This window comes from Anguilla anguilla, chromosome 6 (genome assembly GCF_013347855.1).
Source record: "Anguilla anguilla isolate fAngAng1 chromosome 6, fAngAng1.pri, whole genome shotgun sequence".
NCBI lineage: Eukaryota > Metazoa > Chordata > Actinopteri > Anguilliformes > Anguillidae > Anguilla > Anguilla anguilla.
Genome location: NC_049206.1, coordinates 7,609,752 through 7,634,750, shown reverse-complemented (window position 1 = coordinate 7,634,750; position 24,999 = coordinate 7,609,752). Strand labels below are relative to the sequence as shown.

The 24,999-nt window shown below is 44.9% G+C and overlaps 1 protein-coding gene across 4 annotated transcripts in view; it reads right to left on the bottom strand.

Moving 5' to 3' along the window:
* The window catches only part of tnr (tenascin R (restrictin, janusin)), a 171,995-nt gene that overhangs the window by 64,791 nt on the left and 82,205 nt on the right, over window positions 1-24,999 (bottom strand). Inside the window, exon 3 of one of the 4 annotated variants that reach the window (XM_035421000.1) lies at window positions 5,330-5,396. The exons of the other annotated variants lie outside the window; for them this stretch is intronic. The gene's annotated coding sequence lies outside the window, so the exon portion shown is untranslated. The remainder of the gene's footprint in view (window positions 1-5,329; window positions 5,397-24,999) is intronic. 4 annotated transcript variants of the gene reach the window in all.

Here is a 24,999-nt window from a genome sequence, read left to right as displayed (position 1 = left end):
TTCCCCAGGATACACAAGTAGAGTAGATGTGAGGAGATAAAACTGATACACCTGGTTTTAGTGAATTACCAGGGCTTTGATTATCCAGGTCTACACAAATTTACTGAAAGAACAAGCCTTCACTTGCTGAACTCTGGGTTTCATGATTGAATTTACAATCCTCAGTTATGCCCAAAAGTTCTTGATATGTAGCTAATGTACCATATAAAATATAAGTTCTGATCAAAATTCTGTGTTGTCAAAGTGACACATCCTCAACTTCTTGGCTGTGGTCCAAGACACGTGTAGCTGCCATGACATGTGGCAAAATGTTAAAAAATATATTGAATTCAGGCATTTTGATGAATGTAGGCATTTTTTGATTAAAAATGTATCACCGGTGCTGTGAAGATTTTCTTCGAATAAATCTATAAACATTTATCAGTGTTGAATTACAGAACTCATACGAGTAGCTCCATAAAAAGATTAACTATGGTTAGGGAAAGGTTGAGAATTTACAGATTAGATGATATAAATGATTTGCAGGTGCGTATGCTCAAACAAGCTCTGGTTTTGTAACTAATTTCTTTCTAACCATTCAGCACAAGAAAAACAATCTACTTAGCTATTTTTCAGCTCTGGCTCCCTGTGTGTAAACAATATTCCGGCAGGACAGCCGGGGGATAAATTACACAGCCTGTGTGCGGTACAAAATTAATTTTCAAACTTAACTTCCACCGAAACTGTTATAAATATTACTTTTGAAAATAAACTGATTTTGTTTCTTCTCGCTGATCTGTTTTTTTTTTTGTTTGTTTTTTTACCATCATTTTCGGCACATTGGGTACACATTTCGGAAAGGTGTACCCAATGTGCGAGAACCTAGGTCCCGGCATTCACCTCTATGATGACACGTGGCTTAAAAAAACGTAGGCGAGAAGATAACCGTGAAGAACATCCTGCCTCTGTCTGTCGCTCACTTTGTTCCCGTAGGATGACATGAGCAAGCAGCCATTGTGCTAGCAGGTAGCTACGCTAAGCTCAGCAGGTTTGGGGGGGAATAACAGAATGGCGCATTAATGGAGAAACGGGAAAGCGGAATGCTCATTTAGATGCAGCGGGCTCGCTGGTTCAACTCCGCGCGCGTGTGAATGGCGCGCGATTGGATTTTATATTGTGCCCCATCGGCCGACACTCGTTCCTCATTCAAAATAATCACACCCGGGCAATTCCAGTCCCCTCGTCACACAATGCTTTGCTTTGGAGCTAACTGCTTTCCATTTTTTAGACTTCTTAGTCATTTTCCCCTTGCCTGTGCATACTTCTTTTGGGCAGCTTTGAAGCAGCATATTTTAGAGTGTGCATCACAAGGCCACAAATCCAAGGTGGTGAATGGTTTTTTTAGGTTTTTGTCTTTCAGATTATTCAAAGTATTTTAGAAACTATGTGTGTGAGTGGGAGAGAGAGAGGGGGAGAGAGAGAGAGAACGAGAGAGAGAGAGAGAGAGAGAAAGAGAGAGAGAGAGAGAGAGAGATTCTCAGTCAGCACCAAACGCAGGGAAAATACTGTATGACCGCATGTACGCATGCACGCACACATACACACACACACACACGCGCACGCGCACACATACACACACATACGCACGCACACACGCACACATACACACATACACACATACACGCACACAGATGGCATTTCGGCATTTATGTTGACTTGTGTATGCTGGCAGGAAAGCCTACATACAGAATACTGCACATAATCTTTGTCTTAATATTACAGCTTTGCCAAATAGCCAGCCATGTTGTAATCATCATATCAGCAGTCATATAAAGGTTACATATATTCAGTACCAGCACGCCTTGTTGAATTCAGGTATACATTTGTCTGTCTGTGCAGCAGCTAAACTCATCTCTCTGGACTATCTGGCTAATCAGGCTAATTAGTTAGCTGTTGCATGAAGCAGCACTTCCCATCAATTCACCTGTCTGCTGAATTCTTCAGGAGAGGCTGAATCCAATGCAAAAATCATGACATCAAAATCACTGTTGGTAAGCCCTCGGTTACCGGTGGAATACTTTTTCTTAATCAAGTTAATATGGATGGAATCAACGAGTAAACTTATGAAAGTGTGACCTGCTTTTTTCAGCCTGTAGCCCGCTCACAATTCCCTTATTCCAAATCTTCTAACGTATATAAAAGCGCTGATCTTTGAAATTTAGATTGTCGAGCAGTGCTGCATAATTCCTGCCAGGGTGGCGAGAAGCCACAAGTGTGACGAGACGAGAGATGGCGAGCATTCGTCTTTTCCGTAGACCAAAAGGGAAGGAGCTTGTTGGGTCGAGGAGTTGAAAATTACTTTTTGTTCGGTAGCAATGCGATGCCTTGATTTACCAAGTGTTTGCATTGATATGGATCTGAGGTAAACTGCTGTTCGGCCAGAAATTCACCTGATTGGCTCTGCCAGTTGGCAGTGCTACAACTTTAGAGTTTGAAGTCTGCTATGCTGAGGTTGAGACTTGCATCGCACAGTGTCCTTGAATGACTGAGCCGTCCGTGGAAGACTAATATACTCCATAGCTGCAGCTGTAGAGCTTCTACTAGGAAAAAAAAAGTTCACTGAAGAACTCTGGTTACCATGATTACGATACAGAACTGAACTGGCAAAATCAGCATTGCACTATTGCTCAGTTCTTTATTTCTAAAATAAAATAAAACAAATTATAGAAGGTTTCTCTCTCACCACTGTCATATTTGAAAAGAAAAGTTTCATAAGGCCAGCGACTGAATATCACAAAATAAGTATTTGTTTGGTGACATGGACTCTCTCCCAGTCCTGCTAGAACTTTCTGAACAGCTGCATCATGGGAAACCCATGTTATATTGGAATTATGTAATGTAATGAAAACAGAAAGTGTTGGCCTGGAGGCACACTTAAGCACAGATCCTTTTTCACTCTCTTTAACCAAAGTATTTGGAACGTATAGTGCCTGAGCGTTCACCTTCTTTCTGTACGATTGTACGGACATCCAATTCTGGGGTGTCCAAAAAGCCATATAAATTCACTGCAGTGTTAATACAGGCAGGCAAGAATATTCCTTAGTGAGGATTACAGAAGTGAAATGTAAATTTCCACAGGACGCGGAATCCCTGTCAGCTTCCAGAGCTACAGATATAGGGGTGTGAATGATGTGTTATGCTAACAGCTCATTATGCCTGTCAACATAACTGATTTCAGCAAAACATCAAATGTTTTGCCACACAAAGTTTGACGGTCCTGAACAGCCACACCCATAACAGCAGAACACCATAACAAGAATGACACTGCTCCCCCTCCCCCTCCCGTCTCCTAGATGCTGTCTCCCACTCGTCAAGCAAACTGGCATTGGCACACCCCACCCCCCCCCCGCTCTTATTGTAAGCTGTTCTCTTCCTTTATCTTAGGGGCAGCTGTATCTTCGTGGGCCAAGACTGACAGTCATTGTTCTGCTTCTTTTTTTATCATCAGGATGTAAGAACTGTCTCGACTTTGCCTTGGTGGCACAAAAGGGCTGGGAGCTGTGGGTGGTGATGTGGGCGGGGGTGGGGTGGGGTGGGGGGGGGGTTTGTTTGAAAAGAGCCGACGGAACATGACACGATGCCACGCCATGTCACGGGGACAGCGTGACAGCTATCGCAGCCCGGCAACGCGTTGCGTAGCACGCGCCTCGGGTGCCAAAACAGAGAGAGAGAGAGAGATATCCCTTTCGCCCCTGTGAATATTTCATCCGCCGCGTTCTCGAGAAGCGGGGGCCACTTTGCGGTCTCGGGCTTCAGCCTCATTCCGGATTAAGGGCTTTAAGGGGTCCGGTGGGCGGTTAGGATCCAGGCTTTCGGTGCTCAAGACTCACGCCGATGGTGCTCTGCCCGTCCGCCGCTCGGTACATCAGCGAATGGCGGCCTTCGGAGTCGCCATGACCTTCCTCCCCTCTCCGGAGGAGTCCTTTACACTTTTTTTTTTTTACGTCTGCCGCACTTGTAAGCGCGATTCAGTCGGTCACAGCTTGCATCTGCCTTTCGAAAGCTGCCGTAAATGCACTTCCTTTCAAGTAAGAACAGGATGGGGGTGGGGGTGGGGGTGGGGGTGGGGGTGGGGGGGCAAATTCACACGGCACAGGAAAAGAAGCCGCACCTTCCCGCCTACGGTTCTGAACACGCACTACAAAAACGCGGCCCAGAGAGCCAGGTGGAGCGGACGGACAGACCTTCCTCCGGCGCCGCCCACCACTGATTGGCCGTGTTCCTGCAATCACGCAGAATCCCCGCAGTTCACCCGGGTCTTCAGATTGCCGCCATCTCATTGGAAAGGCCTGCCGCCCTTTTCAGAGATGCCACGGGTCCCCTCGTCATTAGCATGCGAGCGCACGCGGACGCCCGCCAGGCCTGCTTTCGGCTAGGCTAGGGGCGAGACGGCTCGGCGGCTCACCGGCGCGGGGGGGCTGTTTGTCACCACCTTAATCACGCGTGGCGCCGGCTGCGGGGCGGGGGGGTTTGGGGGTGGCGCTAATCCTCACGCTGATTGGAGATCCAAGATCAAAGCCTTTCCCCAAAACTGTCACTTGGCAATCCCAGGCCCTTCGCCGCATATCACTGGCAATTAAGAGTCCCTTCAAAGCGCTTCATTAAGACGTTAAAGATGCCACGTTCCCCCCGGACCCCTCTGGAGGGGCTCTGGTGCCAGCTGCATCTCCACATCCTCATCCCCCCCCCCCACCCCAAACCCCCCAACTCCCCCCTTGTGAGGAACGCACGAGCACGCCGCCAAAAAAATAACAATCGCACGGGGTGTCTTCGGTCGTAAGCACCCCGTGTGATTGCACTAGCAGGAAAGATTCTGTTTCCCCCCCTTCCCAGTTCTGAGCGGTTCCCAGGCAGCGGCGAGGAGGATGAAGCAGCGTCACGGCGGATTCAGAAGGAGCCGGCCGCTAATTGAAACCGTGCCCGCAGTCGGGTCGGCGGGAGGGGGCATTAATGCGGGCTAGCGCGCTAGCGTAATTAGCAAACAACTGTAACTAAAGGGCGCGGGGCGCGGAGAGGCACGCCCGCCGCGATGAGCCTCCCCCCTCTCGACTCCGTGATTTCGGTATCAAGAGCCCGGAGCACTCGAGGGGAGAACGTAAGGCAAGAAAACAACTGGCACACAGGAACGGGAGGCACTCGCACTTGAACAGAAGCAGTACATAGACAAAAAAAAATAAAATAAATAAATCTCTCCGGTATCGGCGGCTAGGCCCGAAACAGCACTGTAAACAAGCAGCGGCACGTGTCCGGCCACGAGACACCAGGGAGAGGAGGATTTCTGTGTTCTTACCTAGCGCGAGTGAAATGATCCCTTCCTCTCTCTCCCTCTCCCTCCAAAGTGAGGAGTCGTGCTGCACCTGGCGACCGGCAGAGGAGAGGAGAGGCGTCACTGACACGGACTCCAGCCCTCACTCGCTCCGCCACTCACTGTCTCACGCCACCCGATCGGGGGGGAGCGGACGTACGGCAAGGCACACTCAGGTTCCAGGGTTTCCGTTTCGTTAGCGTGAGCGCGGGAGAGAGACGCCCCCTAATCACGTGTCTTTTTGGCGGTCGCGGCTGGGGGGTGGGGGGGGGGTGGGGGAGCTAACCGAGCCGCCCCTCGCTCGCTCGCTCGCTCGCGCGGCTGGGAAAACCGCTGCGTCCGCGGAACCCGTCAACCGCGAAGTGCCATTAACGCCGCCGAGTTCAATTTCCCCCGCACCCCGCTGTGACCTTCCCGCGTTTCAGCACCGCTGCTGACATGATAAAACCAGCGGTGTAGAGTAGATAATGTGGAGGGGAGATGAAATAGGGTCGCCGGATTCCCCCCCCCCCGGTTTTTCAATCAAAATGGTTTTCGGATTAACTGTACAGGTCCGGTTTGTGGTCCTGACCGGACAACATAATGCCCGGTCTGAGTACTTGATAGAAAAAAAAAAAAAAAAAAATACTGTTAGTTTGTAATGAATTCTTGTCTCTACCAACCCCTCCCCACCGCCCCATCCCCAGTCCATCATCCATTCCGATAGTGGTATAAATAATATTTTGGGGGGTGGGGGGGCTGGGGGACTCCAATGTGGCTACAGTCTGATGCTGGTGCCACCACTAAAATAATCCTCCTTCACATGAGATCCACACAAGCATGCTCAATTCCACAGTGAAAAAAAAACAACACTAGCCTGCAACCTCTGGGTTTCAAAGGTAAAAAAAAAAACAGAACCAGAGAAATCAATTTCCAATAAAAAAATTTTGTTGGTTTATATCAGAATGCACAGGCTCAATATAAAGACATCACAGCATAGCACATACAGTATATAGTTCACTTGGCAATATAGGTAGCATAGTAAGCATCTCTTCATAAACCTTCTGCCAAAGCAATACCCTCAGTTTTACTTTAGTTCTATTACTCCCCTGAATTTTCTTGGCATCTGTATTACCATGTCCACGAGAATAATAAAAGCAGTGCGTGTGCAGTTATAAATCTAGTGTAAGGTCTAACGAGGGGTTCAACCATTTCACTGTGACAGATAATAGCGGACCTGCATGGGCAACAGTGAGCTATTTGGAAAACTACAATTTTCTTTCTTTTTTTTCTTCTTTTTTTCGCATACAGGTATATCCTGAAAGCTATTCATTAACACAGCATGCAGGGTCACTTACAGTGCAGCTATTAGACACTTGGCATGGGTTACTGAAATTCAGGGTGGGTCTGGGCAATAGGGAACTTTCATGCCAATTTGATGCCCACCTCCAACACGTAATACAAACATGTCACACTATTTATACAAATGCACTGCACTGGAAACATCACATGGTGAAAGATGATGTGTAATTACTGCTCGGCCAAAAATAAATAGGTGGTAAATAAGATGTAAGAGGCGTTCCCCCCCACCCCCCGCAAGATGGGTGGGGGCAGATAATTGGATATAAACTGTACAGGTGCACAGTGAAATATACCCCACAGTAAAATGTTCAGTGTTAAATTAACTCTTACAGAATACATATGGTGCTTATGAGAACGTATGGGAACGATGTGAATCACATGCTATGGCCTTCACAGTCACCAGATCTGAACTCGATTGAGGTTTTGTACCGATTCGTTACACGGCGCTCTGCACCACTGTCATCAAAACACCAAATGAGGGAATATCTTTCGGGAAGACCGGTGTTCCATCCCTCCAGTAGAGTTCCAGAGACTTGCGGAATCTATGCCAAGGCGCATGGAAGCCTTTCTAGTGGCTCGTGGTGGTCCAACAGACACGTTATCCTGTCTTTTCCCCTTTAATTTTTCACCCGTCTGTAGCCTTCAGTGGAATTTAGAACATTAGGCATTTGCTGAATTTCCCTGATTAAATCCTGTTAATTCCAAAGGTGCTACTATCATCCAGTTACACAGGAGCACGTGCACTAAATACCCTGCCATGGGGAGGGACTGTGAGAACCTTGTGCGCTACAGCACGTGCAGCGGGCTGTTTACGTGCCATGTGTCAGGCCCCCCCCCCCCATGCCCCCCCCCCAAACACAAGTTTCTTGGCCTTAAAGAGTGAGAACGGTGTTATTCCCGCCTCTGCTCCCTGTGAATCATCGCTCTCTCCGCCTGTAATTCCTTATCTTTTTCGGCTATCCCATTTCCGATTTGTTGATGCTGCAGATGGATTCCCTCGCCATGGCCATTTATTACCTGTCAGGGGAGGGCGCTTTTCATCGTTTCTCTTTTCTGCTGGAAAAAAAAAAAAACGGGGCTTTTGAAAAAATGCACCTGGAGGAGGAAAAAAAAAGGCGTGGTACGTGCGGTGAAAAGAAGCGAACGCTCAGGCTTTGATGTTCGTTACACTGATCTTTCCTCGCCTTCGCCGCTGTTATCCTTTTAACGGCTGAACCCAACTTTCTCCCGCCCCGCTGTTGGGCCAACACACAGGACCATGAAGGATAGAAAATGGGTACAGAGAGGCCGGCAGCCCAAACCCATCTGGACAGGGCAGAGCTGATTGGGATGAGGTGGGGGGAGGGAGGGAGGGAGGGAGGGTGAAGAGCGGTCTTGACCTACATATGCTTTTTTGCCCTCTGTTTTTATGCTTGATGAGTAGGCTTTGTCAAGTCAGTGTTCTAGAACTCCACTGCTTTCTTATTACCAGTAGTGATTGTTATGCGAACATTAGAATGTTCACGTAACATTCCAATCACGTATTGGTGATGTTGCACCTTTAGCGATGACACCAGAATCAGAATCAGAGTGTAAACATTGCTTGCTCTGTCTGTCTGTGGTATCGTCACAATGTGTGGAAATGCATTTCTGAGTAACCTTTCAGCAAAATATAGTGATGGACAGACCAGGACTCCTCAACAGCATCACCAGGCGGAGCTACAATTAGCTGTCAGTCAGTGACTTGATTAATCCAATCAAAAGATTGTGCTTTGCAGAAAAATAAGAAAAACTGTCAAGTTAAACCAGCTTATCGATGACAACACAATGTTTGATAGCTTTGTCAGCTCTTGTCGCCATGACACCTCATTCCCCTATCTCTATCAAACGCCACCTCTTTGGCAAATGTATGTTGTCTATACCAACGCTTTCTTGTATTTAAAATGCTTCCCTGTATAATCTATATTGTACACATTGTATATATATATATGTGTATATAAACCTGGGAAAATCATAAACAGTAAATGGAAGAAATATAACCAGCTGTCAGAACAGTGAAAAAAACACCTTCGTCTTATCTAATTAAAATGCATATGCCTCCATTTACAAATGGCTTGAACATGCATGCATGCATGCATATGGAACACTCGCACGCCGCACAGTCGGAGAAATTAAATGAAGACAAATTGCGTGGCCTGGAACAAAAGGAGGCGGGAGAATCCAACATGTCTTGGCGGATGGGCCAATCACAAGAGGTCTCCTTCGGAGGCACAAATGTTCCCTCATGTTTCGAGAATACTAATGTACTTAGCTTTTAGATAAGTGTTCTCCTTCAGGCACAACTAATGCATCCATTGTGTTCTGGATCTAGGTTACCTTAAGCATCTCAAGAGGTTACAATTAAAATGTCTGCATTGTCTGCATATAGTTAGGAGATATTGGGCTACAGAAGACTCATAATGCAGTATTGTTGTCACGTCACAATACGTTTTAATACCTGATTTACATAAGGTTTAATACATAATACATGATTTCAGGTATTTTATCTTCATTAAACAAAAGGACTTCAGAATCAGTTCAACCTTTAACTTATTTTTTTTGCTAGTGAACACCTCAAACAGCTGAAGCATATCAGTAGGCCACCCAGTACAGTGTTTTAAAAAAAAATCAAACAGAGAATTTAATCAATGTATGATCTTCTCCAGAGCGCCAGGTTCAATTTATGATGAATTGCACGTAACCACTGATATTATAATCAGACAGAGGAATTGCTCATCCTCGACTTGGCACGATGCAACAGATTTTCTAATTGTTTTTTGCATTCCCCATTCAATTACCGTTCCCCAGGTTAGCTTGGTTGTCCATACCAACCTGGCAAGAGAGGAAACCAAACAAATGGATGGTCAGCAACACTAACTAGCCTAAATATATATATATCTGCCAAGGCTTCAATAAAGTTGCTCATCCACTTCTGTCACAACACACTTGATGGGCGCACTTGATAATAAAAATTTTAAAAAGTTGAGATGAATCCTGGAGCTTTTTGTAATGTATATTGAAATACACACTTCTCGTAATATATAAATAATGCGACACAAAAGGGTGTGGGTTGAGAAAATTCAGCGCTCGATGGTGTCCCGCCCTCATCAGAATGCCTCCCGCGGACTGCTGGTGGGGGCAGAATTAACCCAAACCCGCTGGAGCACAGGCCTCTTCCACAGTCATTAAATTCGACTGCACCCGCTTCCCAGCAGGCCGTGCACATTAGAGAGTTGGCAGCTTCTATCTATGACTGTCTGACATTCCGGCATGCCAGATAAGACAGCTGATTAAAATCCATAAATCAATCCGTTAGCGAGGCCGCCGCAAATTAAAAGCCCCGGAGTCACTATCCGCAAACAAACAAGGGGCCCTGTCAAACCGCGGGGAACGGGGTGAGAAAGAGGGCATCGTTTGACACAGATTCCCACACCCTCGCACGGACAGATATAGACACACACACACATGCCCACACGCAAACACACACACATGCACACACACGCACACCCACGCAAACATGCACACACACACACATGGGCACACACGCACACCCACGCAAACATGCACACACACACACATGCACACACACCCACTCGCGTACACACACACACACACACACACACACACACGCATGCACACACACATGCACACATACACACATACACACACACACACAAACATATACACACACATACGCGCACACACACAGAAAATGGCTAATCTATATTTGTAGGCGAGTAAAAAAGGATGTGTGTCTCCCGGTTCCAGCACTGAAAAGGGCTTTGACCCCAGGAGCTCAGATCATTCTTTTGTTTTCCTCCCACGCAGACGTTGTGATATTGGCAGTGCTTTTATGTGAGGCTCTCTCACAGGACACCGCACTGTACAATGAACAGAGCCCCGCAGGTAAAACCCAAACAACAGCAGCAGCGCAAGCAACCAAAAGACAAATCTCTCTTCTGTGTTTACAGTACATCAATTCAAAACAAAAAAAAAAAGTAAAAGTTGGTCAGCGCAGCGTGACCAATGTTTTTTTTTTTTTTTTTCTTCAAAATTACTAAATTAATAAAGACATAATAAATGCCGTCCTCTTTACCAAGAGAATACCAAGTATTTTTTTTTCCCCTGCGCTTTCAAAGAGGGGGGGAAGGACCCATTAAAAGGCACGTAACGGACCTAGCGGCCCAAGTAATGTACTTCGGGGGATGCCACGAGTGATTAAGAGCTTTTTAATGGCTTTAGCGCTCGTGGCTAGCTACAGCCGCCCCGCCGTTGTTGAATGACTGCGCTGACTCACGCACTGCATTCTGGGTACTTGTGTCGGAGAAGAACAAAAGAAGAAGAAGAAGAAGTAGAAGAAGAAGAAGAGAAGCGGCTTCTCCAATCTTCCGGCCGGCAGATCCGGGGGAAGGTTTGCTTTTATCATCTCGTCCGACGCAGCCCGGGAGATTGGTGTTGTGACGGCGATACGGCTGGACACAGGAGCTCCTTCCGACTCTTTCAGCGGTATTGAATTGAAAAGACCTTGATGTCAGCCATCAGAAGAAAAGGCCTTCATTTGATTTATAATTTAAGTCTGAAAAAAAAAGCGCAAGCCCTTTCTCTCTGTTGGTAAACCCGGTCCCCTTTTTTGACCCTTAAAAAAAAAATAAAAATAAAAATATATATATATATATAATGTATATAAAGACCCGGAATGGAAGCAAGTTGACGTAGACGTACCTTTTTTGTATTTTGTATGAATGCAAGAGCTGGCCATTAACATTAAATGCCGTAACCCATTTGGAACATGAGTCACCCACTCTTGCGCATTTACTTCTGCCGAATGGAGAGGGGAATGATGGGTAATCTCTGCCCCTCTCAACCTTGCTCTCTCTCTGCTCGGAGTCTCCAAACCATGGCGGAGTTCAGCAAGCCAGCTGCTATTTTTATTGCTGATATAAAGGCGAGATATGACAGGCAGGGTAAGAGATATGTAGAGAGAAGTGTCTCCCAATCAATGTGTCTGACCCTTGGAGCAACAGTACAAGCGCAACAGAAGCAGGGTTTTCCGAGTTATTATTTTGTTCTTTGTGCTGTATACTCATAGGGCCACATTCACGAAATGATCAAATGTAATAGTACACGTTCTGTGAATGAGGCCCATTATCAGCTTATTGTATCTTACCGTATGTTATAGTTAAAATGTTCTCTTGGTTTAATTATCCACAGACATTCAACCTATGGTCATAAAAAGTACAAATAAAATCATAAACATACAAATATTTCCCATCACGTTCTTCAGTTCAAAATCTGGGATCGTCTGTGTCAATTCAAAGGATGAACAGATGCCATGTAACACACAACATATTCACAAACAAAACACATAACCAGTTAGACACCAGCAATGACTCCGAGGGAAATAAACGGTCAATCGTTGTCCGGGTCACGATGTCATGAACCATAATCGCGGAGCGTAATTCCTGAAGCGTCTTCGAAGGAAACCAAGCCTGACGAACTCGGACTTGGTAATGAAGACAGATTTTCAAAAGGTAGCTCTGACACAACACCAGTCCCTGACAGGCAGAGGAGCACCGTACGCTCCCTGTCATAATGAAACGGCCGTTAGCCTTCAGGGAGGCTCCGCGGGCCTGTAACGCCACCGCCGTCCCGCCGCTACACGGACGAAGCCCCGAGAAACGATGAGCGCTGTGGGGCGAGCGATGATCGATGCGCTCGAGACCCGCGGCTCAATCCATAACGCCGCCTGCGACCCTGGCAACCAAGGACGGCCGGGCCAGACTTTGATTCGTTCGATTACTTTCCTCCGTTTGTCTTGTTCGTTCGTACGTCAGCCCGTTGCACGTAGCAGCCCTGCGTGCAAAATCGGCTTGTGCTTTTTGATGGAGTGCTTAAAATGTACCCCCCCCCGCCCCCCTTTTTTTTTGCGATGTGGAACGGTCCTACCTGACGGTGCCATAGTACACTTTGGGTTCTGCTCGAAGTTATGCTGGGCCTCTGCTTCCTGTGTGGATTTATAGCACTGGGGTTCAAGACAAACAGAGTGTTTTGTGCCATATGATTCCTGAAAGCATAGCCTCTTCCCTTTATCTATAACTATATCTATCCAAGCATACGTACATGATTGTATTTATTTACTTATTTATTTATTTCATTCTTTTATTGTATTTTATTATTTTTATTTTTTATTTTTGGGGGGGGAGGGGTTAAGTGTGCCTAAAATATTCTGCATACAATAGTTAATTTATTATAATAAATAATAAATAATAATAATTTATTATATTTCCCGTGATTTCATTGCCATTCCTGAGTTGTAATATTATCGATGTTAATGCGATAATGTAATGTTATAACAGTGTCTGACTGAACCCTATAGTAACTTTTAATTTTCCAAGCATGCAACTAGATATTATTGTACCGGGTTACATATAATTTTGCAGAGACAATTTAGATTTTGAATGGAACAAGAATTGCTTTAGTAATAAAGGTACCTATTTTATTACCATTGTAAAACAATGTTACAATGAGATATAAATACCTCTTTTGCATTGATGCATAGAGTTCAATCTATTACACTTACCATTACTGGAAGTGACTGTACAATCTATCAAGTACGTTTATTATTTGTTATTATATTTCAATTATATTTATCTATTACCTACTGGAACTCACGTCTATCTGTACAGACCACTTAAAGCGTCCCAAAAGTCCTATGTTTCATATTATTAACTCTTTAAATTGTATCACGATATATTGTATGTTCTATTAAATTTGCTCAAGAAGGAAAAACCAGGGCTGTTATCTCCTAGAAAATCAGAAATTCTTTAAATTTCCTTATGCACTAGCCTTAGTTGACCTGCTGCTAGACTGCTCCAGGAAAAATAATAAGATTGAATAATCAGAGCTGCAAATGTATAATGTGAAGAACACAATGAATGTTCTCCATGTCCCTCTGGAAAAGAACGACGCCATTATTCTGTCAAATAACTATACAGCAATAATAACTATATAGCAATGAGCAGATTCAGACAAGTGGAGAGAACAGTGTGATGGGTAAGTGCGATCGGAACGGCATGTACCCGCATTTGCTTCAGAAAATCGCTGGGTCTCATAAATAATGCGCAAAGCTCACAAATCCCATCTTGAAATCAGCATAATTGCAACACTTATAAATTCCGCGTTTCTCATGAATTATGAAGGTGGCAAAAGAACATTAAAGTTAAATGGACTAATTCACCTCCAAAAGGGGGAAAGTAGAACAAAAAAAAAACAACAACAATAATAATAATGAGTGCGCGTCTCCGGTTTAATTTGAAGGCAAATTTTCGAGCGGTTGCCGGGGCGACGCAAATTCGCCGAAGCTCGCGTCTCCCGCCTGACCGCGGCCGCTGACGGCGGTTTGGGGGAGACGAGCGAGCGAGACGAGAGAGGGGCTGGAGCGCGGGGTGGTCCGCCTCGCCCCGGAAGAGCCGCCGCGATGAGATCTGCGGTCGGCCGGGCGGCGATGTCGTTGACGGGCTGAGTTTTGACGGGCGCGGGCCGAGGCCCCCGCGGGGCGCCGGCGAGCTCGACCCCTCGGTCGGTTTTCGCGGCGGTGGCGGCGGGCTCGACAGAGGCGGGGGAGGCCCGGCGACGGCGCCTGTCACAGCTGACGCGTGCGGCTGTCACCCCCTCGTCTCCATGGACACGGCTGACCTCCCGGTGCAGAGATAGGGCCCCCCCCCCCCCCCACGCCCCTCCCCGCTCAGCCTCCCCCAGCGGTGATTAGCGCTGGCTAACACCCCCGCTGACACGGGCTCTCAGGCCTGGCTCTCCCCACACATTTCCCCGTAGTACCCCGGCAGATTCGAGTGGGCACACGGGAGCCTGTCCCGTCCTGTTTCTGTCACTGGCTCAAACCTGGCGCGCGGAAACACCCACGAGGGGTGGGGCGCCTGTCCGTCTCAGTCATAACGAGTCCCCAAAAAGCCCCACTCCCCCCACTCCCATGTCTTTAGCACACCACAGCTTGGAACTGAACTCAGAACCTCCCGGTGTTCAGGATAAACCCAATGCTACGAGTATGGCCAGGGAAAGAGCCAAGCCTAGGGTTACCAACAGTCCTGTATTAGCCAGGTTACCCTGTGCTACAGCCAGACGCTGGCTGTACCCTTTGTCCTGTTTATAGATGCTGGGATGCTGGACGCCCTTTGTCCAGATTATAGAACTTATACAGTGCTCCCTTTTTCTGATTTATAGAATTTATAATTGACCAATTTCAGGATGTTCAGGATGAAATAGTAGCAAATGAATAACGTCACGTATAACAACCCCCCCCCCCCCCCCCCCGATCCCCGCCCCCCCACCCTCAGTCAACCATTTCATCAGTAGCCCTCATTCCCCCCTCCATCAGCAGTAAGGAGCCTGGTCTCCTGGGCTAGCCTCCTGGGCTAGCCTCCCTGCGCCGCGTTCCCCTGGTACTGCAGCCGTGGAGGGCAGGCAGCAGCCCTGGACGTGACCCGCCGGCAGCATCTCCACAGAGAGGCGGCTGACTGTTCAGGCATGGCGTTTAAAAAGGGGGGGGGGGGGCGGGGGGCTGGTGTCAATCAGATGCCCTTCGGACGCCCGCTGGCTGCAGTTAAGAAAGTGCCTCCTCCAGGCGCGGGGCCGTGAACTCTGCCCGTCGGGGGTGACGGAGGGAGGGAGGGAGGGAGGGAGGGAAGGAGGGAAGGAGGGATGAGCAGAATGCAGCGATGGAGAAGTGAGAGTCTCTTTCAGCCTGTCGATCTGCTCTCCGTGCCCTCTCAGAAAACAATTTGTCACAGCCCAGCGTGTGGCAGACTGCAAGTTTCGCAGGACGAATTCGAGGGCGGCCGTGATTTCCAATCTTATGCCGTGAGCATATTTACCTTCCCAAAGGTAGATCCCCTTGTGAGATGACCGGGCGCTCGACAACAGACACACATCTGGCATTACATGCCTGTACCTGAAGGATTTTTGGCCATAAAACTATTGAACAGGTCTGTACAGATATACGATCAATTTTTGTTTCAAAGAAACTGGTAAAAAGGAAATGCACTTCTACTGCAGACAAGGTCTACTATTGTGGGCTTCCCTATCTGATCTTAATATGGCCATGGTGTATTATACACACCCTTGCTTAATATGTACTGTATATTAGTACAAGAGCACACAATTAATCTTACGGAAACGCATTCCTGTAGCTGCATGTGCTTTATATATAATATGTCCACATACAATTTCTTATAATTGACAGAAAAGAAAATTTTGTGGCGCAGTAAATTTTATTGTTAATTTTCTTATCTTGTTTGCCAAGTCAGTGGTTTGTTTCCCAGAAATGAAACATCAGTATTCATGTATAGTGAGTATGCCCTACTTACCATACAAGAATACTGATGTTTCATTGTTGGATGTGGAGAGTCTAGAGTCTGTATATTCAGGGTCCATCATTCAATGATGTCATTTCAGAAGACCTGAGTTTCATTCTTATCTGAGCAGCAACCTGCAATATCAAAACTCCAGGGTATTGCTGGGTAAAGATAATGCCGTTTTAAAACCAGCGAGCTCACATTTAATAGTCTTTTTTTGTCTAAACCGCTGTTCATTAGACCCTTAATTCGTGTCAGAGCACTAATGAGATTTTATTAGCAGTTTTATATTAAAGCAATTTTTCATAATATTCAAATAAGAACATTTTTTGTCTTTTCACAGCTGAAGAGACAGGAGGACGTGTGAATTTACCTTTCCATTATACAATGTTTATAGCTCACATTAATCATCAGGGGGTTTGTCACACTGACATTAAACAAAAAACTGAGCAATTCAAAGCATTTTCCTATCTAAAACAAATGAATAAAAAACTTAGATAATGGTGTAAAATCGATTGTTCCAAAGTGAAGAAACAATCTGACAGCCATTTTTACCCAACGAGGTCATCCGTAACACACACAGACATGTGGAAAGCATTATGCTGTTTTAAAGGAATTTACATGGGCAAGCTACTTTGTCATCCCGCTGCCAAATTTGTTGGCATAGTCGATTTTCAAGGCAGTAGATTACGCCACCAGGGAGCGGTGCACTGCCAAGGTCAGAAGCAATCGAAAGCCATTTTTACCAGAGGCTGTTTTCCCACGTGTGAAATGCTGCCTACTCAAGTTGGGCCAGTGGTGACCATTCACCCAAATCACCATGGAAACGCGACCTATTGGGAGTCAGCTGACCGTCTGGACTAAGTTTGTGTTCCCAGCTTTGTTTCAGCTAAGTGCTGTTCAGCTAGTACTTTTCAACTGAATGCTTATATTTACAGATGTTACGAATATGCATAGGCCATTCTTCTTTCCTCTGGGTACTCCGGTTTCCACAGTCCAAAGGCATGCAGGTAGGCTGATTGGAGACTCTGAATTGCCCATAGGGTATAAGTGTGTGAGTGAACGGCGTGTGTGTGCCCAGCGACAAATTAGCAGCCTGTCCAGTGTGTACATGGGCTCCAGCATCCCCTGCGACCCTGACCAGGAGAAACGGGTATAGATAATGGATGGATGGATGGATGGATAATAATAATAATAATCGGTAATAATCGGCCTCATGGAGGCAGCTGAGCTTAACCCCTGGCACCACATCTCAGTGTGACTCAGCAGTGTCCATAATGTCCAGGCTAATGCTACGCCTAATGCTTTCTCTCAGTTTCCATTTCGAGAGACGGGGGGGGGGGGGGGGGGGGGGGGGGGGGGTTGTGTAGGAAATGCCTGGGACACGGGCCATCTTCTCGGCCTATCGTTCCTCGCGGAAAAGGCAAGGAGGCCGACGCCAGCCGTGCGTCTTCGGCGCGGGTTATTGTGTGCTTTTACAGCGTTCTCCCAGCGCCGTCTGAACAGCACAGCAGCTTTCCTTACAGAAACACGCTGCGTTTTGTAAACACTGCGCGTGTCCACCGGGAGTTCAGTTAAAAAAAAAATAAAAAGATAATGTCAACATTTCTGTAGGTGGGATTTCTGAGCGTGTCGATTACAGCCGTTGCTTTTTCCAACAGACATTTTTCAGCGGTAGTTGAGAGCTTGTGTGTCAACAGATTTCGAAACCACTTGCTCAGCCCCTCCCACTCCATTTAATGGGAGGGGCTAAGGGAGGAAGTACGTGATATGGGCAGCCATGTAAATCATCTTCAGTTCAGGCAGTTCAAGTTCTAGTTCCTTATACTGTAGCTTTCCTTAAAATATGTCCATATGTCCACAACAAGCATCATTCAATAAAAGGATATGCTATTTAATAATAAAAATATGAATAAATAATAAAATAAAATATTTAAAAATATTCATAAATAATATCCTCTTCACTTCCCTCCTCCTGTATGCTTGCATTATCTCAATTTCAGATTTCATTTAATGTTTTTTTTTTTTAACAGGGCTTCAGAAACCGGAGGCAGCTCTACTGGTGTACTGTACGAGGGTGTGATTACATTACATTACATTACAGGCATGTAGCAGACGCTCTTATCCAGAGCGACTTACACAACTTTTACATAGCATTTTACATTGTATCCATTTATACAGCTGGATATATACTGAAGCAATTTCGGTTAAGTACCTTGCTCAAGGGTACAACGGCAGTGTCCTACCCGGGAATCGAACCTACGACCTTTCGGTTACAAGCCCAGTTCCTTACCCACTGTGCTACACTCCGTCCCCCGCTTCCTGATAAATAAGCTGCAGAGCACTTCAGAGGCTCTCTGCGGGTTTATCCTTCATCTCCGTGCTCTGCCAAGCGCTCGCTCAGAGCAGAGAGGGGCGCTGGACTCGATGTGTGGTTCCAAACCCACGGGGCTCCCCGGCACATTTCGGCTTCGGCACCGTCCCGGCTGAGGGAACCGGGTTTCACCGGCCAGTACCTGAATACCGATAAGGTATTTCTTTTTTTTTTTTTAATATCTCTTTGACAATTATCTGATAAATTTCTTTCGGAAAATGAATGTGTCGTTGGAAGTGTATTTTTTCTTCCACTTAATTTGGTTTCTAACAAATTGCCAAATGATGTTAGCTTTCAGCATAATATTCATTAATTTTAATTTTAATTTGTTGTGTTTTTAATGAGTTGTTATGGGTCCTGGAAGACTTAATTAAATGAGTAGTTTGAGAGAGAGAGGCCCCAGTTTTAGGAGTCTTCTCAACAAAACTTAGTTGAAAGAAAGCACGTGTGCTTTGCATGCTTAACACGGGCACACCTCAATTTCTTCTTCATCACATTTTTTAAAAATCTTGTGGTAAATAAGGTAGATAACTGTCAGCTGATTTGTATTTCAGACCTGTATTAATTTTGCCACCCACTGAAGCCATTCCCTTTAAATTAGTGTTTTTTTTCTAACCAGCTCAAAGGACCAGGAGCAGGAGGCCCTGGTTAATAGAGCTTTATTGAATACAGATGAGTTTGAGGAGCAAGTCCCTGTTTACCCCTCCATTTTTTTTAGCATGGCGGGGGGGGGTGCAGTTGTCTCCAGCAGAGGGATCATAATTCAGCCTGCAGGCGAATTCACACATATGGAATCACTGGAGCGGTACTGAACCAGTCACTACACAACGAAGCATGTCTTATGTCGTACATGAGCTAATCCCAGATAGGAGCGGGTTCTTCATCAGAGTCTGTATAGAGGGGAGCATGGTGTACGAATATCACATATCACTCATCTGCGTGTCTCTGTGTAATAGTGAAGGGAAGGTGGAAGGAAATCCTTTATGGAATTTCTGGGCGTGTCACCAGGGCTTCACTGTGGCACCCCTCACATGGACTCAGCCAATGAATAGCCTTTCCTCGAAATCAGTGCAGCCCACCCACTACCTCACTGCACACCAATGCCTGTGTTTGAAGTGTTTACCTTATCACTCATGAGCCCAAACCCAGTAAGTCACTCCAACCTTTCAGACCCCAGACTGTCTCCAGTCTCTAAAAGCCATTGTCTGATACCCTGGCCCACAGTCATGTTGATGCTTTGTCTCAAAGACAGGGTATGAACCCGCAACCCCTTTGACACTGATCATGTGCCTTAAGCCTTTAATTTTATAGGTTAGTGCACTAGATCGGAGCAAAGAAAGATTTGATTGCCAAAAATATATATGACAGAATTTGCAGTACATGGCTTTATGCAATATTGTAAAATGTTTAAATGAGGCAATCTGCTGACTTTAATGACGGTAGAAAAAGGCAACTCTTCAAATTCCCAGGCAAGTTTACAAGTTTATCCCCCCACTCAGCTTGTGCAGCGGCAAAATAAACATGTTAAACCATTTTCAATATTTTTTTCTGAAACTCCAACGTGAGTCTGGGAACTGTAGTCCTAGAGGCATGACAACATCCTTTGCAATGAATTATCCAAGTGAAGCATGTAATCAATAAAAAAACTGCTCTGACAATGCTTCTGCGGTAATGGAGTGAGGCTACAGTCATGCCCATTTCTCACTCATCTAAATTTAGTGATAACAATGGCAGGCTATAATGGCAAGTGATTTTAATCATATTCCGAGCAAACACGAAGTTCACATTTTCATACATTTATATGCATGATAACAAGAGCACTGCCACATTCCCATATATTTCACTGGTCTTTTGCAAATATCTGACTTATCTCATCCGTGGTGGAAGCCTGAAGGCACGGGAAAAGCCATCAGCCAATAAGACGGATGGCAGGAGCTTAAATGTGACTTCATATCGCACCATCTTTGTTCTATGAACCAAGACAGCCGGGTGCGGTTAATTATTTGCATTTCACAGTGATAGGAATTCTTATTTCTCCAAAGCCTTGTCACAAAATTCCCTGAATATAGTTTGAGGCAACACTCGCCATGTACAGTTAGTCTGGAACTTTGCCTTGACAAGGATCCAGTATTACATTTTGAAATCAAAATGTGAACTGCAGCATGTTTATTGTGTTCTTTGACATCCTGTACACACAAGTAAACTACCCAAGCGACATACACATAAATAAATAAATAAATAAATATTGAGCACTTTCTGGCTATAATTCCCTTTCTTCCAAATATAATTCCTTGAAAGGGAAGCCAGGAAGATCTGATCAGTAAATATATGCACATTTCTGAAATCATACTGTCTGATAAATTTTATAATTTGAGAAATGAGCCAACTTTTCTATCCATTTTTAGCATCCACCAACCTTGTTTTCTCTCTGTCATATCGAGGTTCGGAAAGTAAAAGCCCACCCCAGTATTTTGTTCCAATCACCTGGATATGCTAATTAGCATAACCCTTCTGTCATGAAGTAGAGCTAATTAGTGAAATCAGCTTAGTTCTTGGGTAGAAGAAGCAAATGGCAGGACTTTCTGACCCCTGGACTTTCCACTTATGGAATTTAGATTCCTTTCACAGAATTATTATGAAAAACAAAACTGACTAATCACTGAAACCAGCGCAAAAGCATATTTATTTCCAAGAAAACACGAGGAGACAAGTAACAGAGGCAAAACTCTGACATTGTGCTGTCCTCTTTGTCTCTGAGAATGAAAAAAACAAAAAACAAAACAAACAAAAAAAGACTCAATGGCATTTTTTCTATGGCTGTTCATTGCCTGCCAGCAACTGAGATGATGCATACAAATAAACTCATAGTCAAGTGGAATGAATTGATTTGAGTATTTTTCAGGAAACTAATTCCTGGAAGCAACCCTCTATGACTAAAGTTCTCTCTTATTCCTTAAAGCTACATCGCACCAACTTGGCACAGCTGGACCCCCATACAAACCAACAATCCGCCAGAGCTAATGGTACAAACCGGCATTAAAAACGACAGTCAACAGCGTGACTTATTATTCCCCATTTCCTGTGTGTGCTTCACCTCGCCAACTTGAACCTGAGGCGCGGACAGACTGTCCGTTTTACATTCGTGCATTAAGCGGATTAGCTGTCCGCGTAGTTTGGCAGACGCTGTAATGTGATCAAATATTCATGGCTAAAGTAAGCATTAAAGTAAGGTTAAAGTAAGCATTTTCCAAAAAAAAGATTTTTTTGGCTGCCTTTCAGAAATTTTACAGTTCCACCCCGCAGTTCCCTTAGGTGAATTTACGGTAATTATACTAACTTCTTCGAGTTTGAGTGGATTGAAATAGTTTTCAAATATTTCAGGAAAAAAGCTCTGGAGTGTGGACATGGGAGTTTCACCAAAACTCTGCACCACCTGTCTTCTAATTGTAAGTTAATTACAGAAATACTTGTCAGAAAATGGTTTTTCATATAGGGGCCTGCGCGTTTGTGTGTGTGTGTATGACACGCGAGTGTGTGTTTGTGTGTGTGTGTGTGTATAGTACGCTTGTGCGTGTGTGTGCGTGTGTGTGTACGAGTGCTGTGTGTGTAGGGTATGCTTGTGTGTCTGCATGTGTCCTGTTGGATGTAGACCAGGGTTCATCCTGTTGGATGCAGACCATTCCAGCCGACACCTCCAAAACGCGATGTGCAAACAAGCGCTACAGTGGGTTACAAGCTGGCATCATGCCATAATTACATCGTGACTCTACAGGTACCATCAGGCAAGCTTAAGCTATAAGTCCGGGTATGGCAACAGTGTAATGAGTCTGCGCTAAAGATAAACTGAAAGGCTGCCCTTCTTAACAGGCAGCTACGTTTGTGTGCTGTATAATGCAAGCCTGTCAAAGGAACGGGAATTGGAAAAGGCATTCCATGAAGTGAAAACTGCCACGCTCGCAGATGGTTAGACTGAAGCACTGTTATGGAGTGTTACCTCAGGTGTTACCCGATATAAATTCATATTTGGAAGGACAACGGTCAAGCATGATTGGTATACTAGCACGCCACTGCCTGACAATTTTGCACTTCTACCTGCTACCTGAATGAGGTTAAGCAGTGGAGTGCCATTTTCCCTTGAAAGCTTGCCATCACAACAGAGTAGCTTGCCGATGGAGTCAATATTCTAACAATATATGAATAGCAAAATGTTTGATGAATGAAAACCATCTTGCATATTTATTTTATAGTTAAAATGTGTTTGTAGTAACCTGGTTATAATTCTTTGTGCTGACATTAGATTTCAAACCAAATCCTATTTGAATTACTTTGTAAGTATTCACCATTATATCAATAATGGGGTTAATCAGAAGAATGAGAGCTCCTGGTTGAGTGATCTTTCTCATCTAGGTACGATCATAATGAAAATCAATTCATTCTAAAGGCAATTGGCACAACCTAAAAATACCCTTCAGGGAAAATCATCTCCCCGTCACTAAATTCTGCTCAGGGTTTGCTAGCTCAAAAGGCTAATTTAACTTTATCAGGAAAATTAGCATCTGTGCCATGGGAGTCAGAATGTAGTCCTGTAGTCCACGGTCTCTGTCGGTTTTTGGGTTGTTTTAGCACCAGTGATTTATTTCAGTTGCTGATTAGGTAAAAAATCTATATACCTAGTCCTCAAGGCCATAGCTGGCTACTGGTTGAAAAAAAAAACACAGACAGACACTGTAACCCTCCTGTATGTGAGTTTGACAGCCCTGATCTATGCTATGTGGCTGGATTGTGCATATCTTAGAAATTATGTATACAGCGAGCTAGGAAAAAAACGTTGTGGCACTAATAACACTTCATATTACACATAATGTGGATGTAATGTACTGTATCAAAGTACAACCAATGTGTGGACTAATTGGATGCTATTCATATTTTTGTGGAAAACAATCATTATTTAACACATGCAGCCTAAGAAGGGCTGTGTAGGGAAATGTAGTGATAAAGCACTTGGCGTATTGATGTGCCCCACCTACTGGTGTCGAAACATGACTGTGACTTGCAGTCCCTAAAGATGTGAGGCATAACTGACTATAACGTCCCACACTGACAGAAGGGTTACAGTTGGCAGGGTTGTCTCTGTGTCACTGCCCAGGGGATGCAGTATCTGCCCACAGAAGGCTCTGCAGTGTGACACATTTGTTTTGATTTAAATGTGTTTTACCTTCCACAGCCAAGTGCGTGGAATGAGTTGATGTACAATTCAAATCAAACATCATCAATAAATCGTCAATCATCAGTGTGAAGATCATGTGGTTCTGTGAACCTGTAGGCGATTGGCTTCAGAATGTTGCGTTACTCTAACTATTTTCTTACATTTTGCGACTTCTTCTTTCCCACCTGTGAACCACAAAGAACCAGACTGGAAATCAATAAAAAGCTGTCAAATATCTGAAGGCAATAAGAAAGAGAAAATCAAAAGTCATCACCCTGCTTTTGAGCACCTTGCAGAATGTCTGAGAGGGAGGCATCATAAAGTGAAGCCCTCCCCCCCTTGCAGTCCCCCCCCCCCCCCCCCCCCCCCCCGCAGGTTTGGTGCTGAAATGGAGGTCTTTGAGAAATTAATGACTCCAAACAAAAATATGAAAGCAACACTGAGACCTCAGAGACCTGCTTATTACCATCCTCACAGTTACGAAAGCCAGGAACGAACTGTGATTCACTGCATCCACCTCATTAATGTACTGTACATGTGTAGGCTTTTTGTAATTATTGTTACAGGAACCCATGCTCCTGATTCTTAATTAATAGAAAAAGTCACTCTGACTCAGACCTGAGTCAAATACGTATTTGTTTTGGATTTAAATAATTTTCTACGCATTACTGAAATTGTCTGGTGTATTGGAACCAATGAAACACTCTCAAAAAGTGCAAACCCCGCCTTCTGGTCATATTGGCAGGCTCAAATACACCAGGCAAGATCAAGAGAGCACAGAAAAGTATTTGAATCCAAAACAAATACTTATTTGACCTAGGTCTGCTCTGAGCCAATAAAAAAACACATGCTACATTATTATTATAACGCGTGTTTTATTTTTAACCTGATGCAAAACCTAAGAGATGATGTGCCTCGAGGGACGTCCCACACACGAAACAGATTACACATCAAATACTTTTTGATGGGTTGTAATTAAAACGGCACACGGTACACGTTAAAACTTACTTTGCATAGAGTCTCGCCAAGGTCCCCCAAGAATTTACCTGACTGAACTGACTCTTATTCACAGATGGCTTGAAACAATTTTTGTATGCTCCAACACATAGTATACATGCTTTCATTTCATTGTTTATTTATTTATTTCAAAAGTACCTCCTGTCAAGTTAAAAAATCTTTCCCATGAAGTTTTTTTAAAAAGTAATGCCCTTATTCAAGGTTTTTTTTTTTTTTTTTTTTTCCTTTACAAAACCAGCCAGCGCCTACATTCAGTCAGGAATACAATTTGAGCGCACTGAAGCACTTGAAAGGCTTTACATCAGCGACACACCCCGAACACCGGACTAGG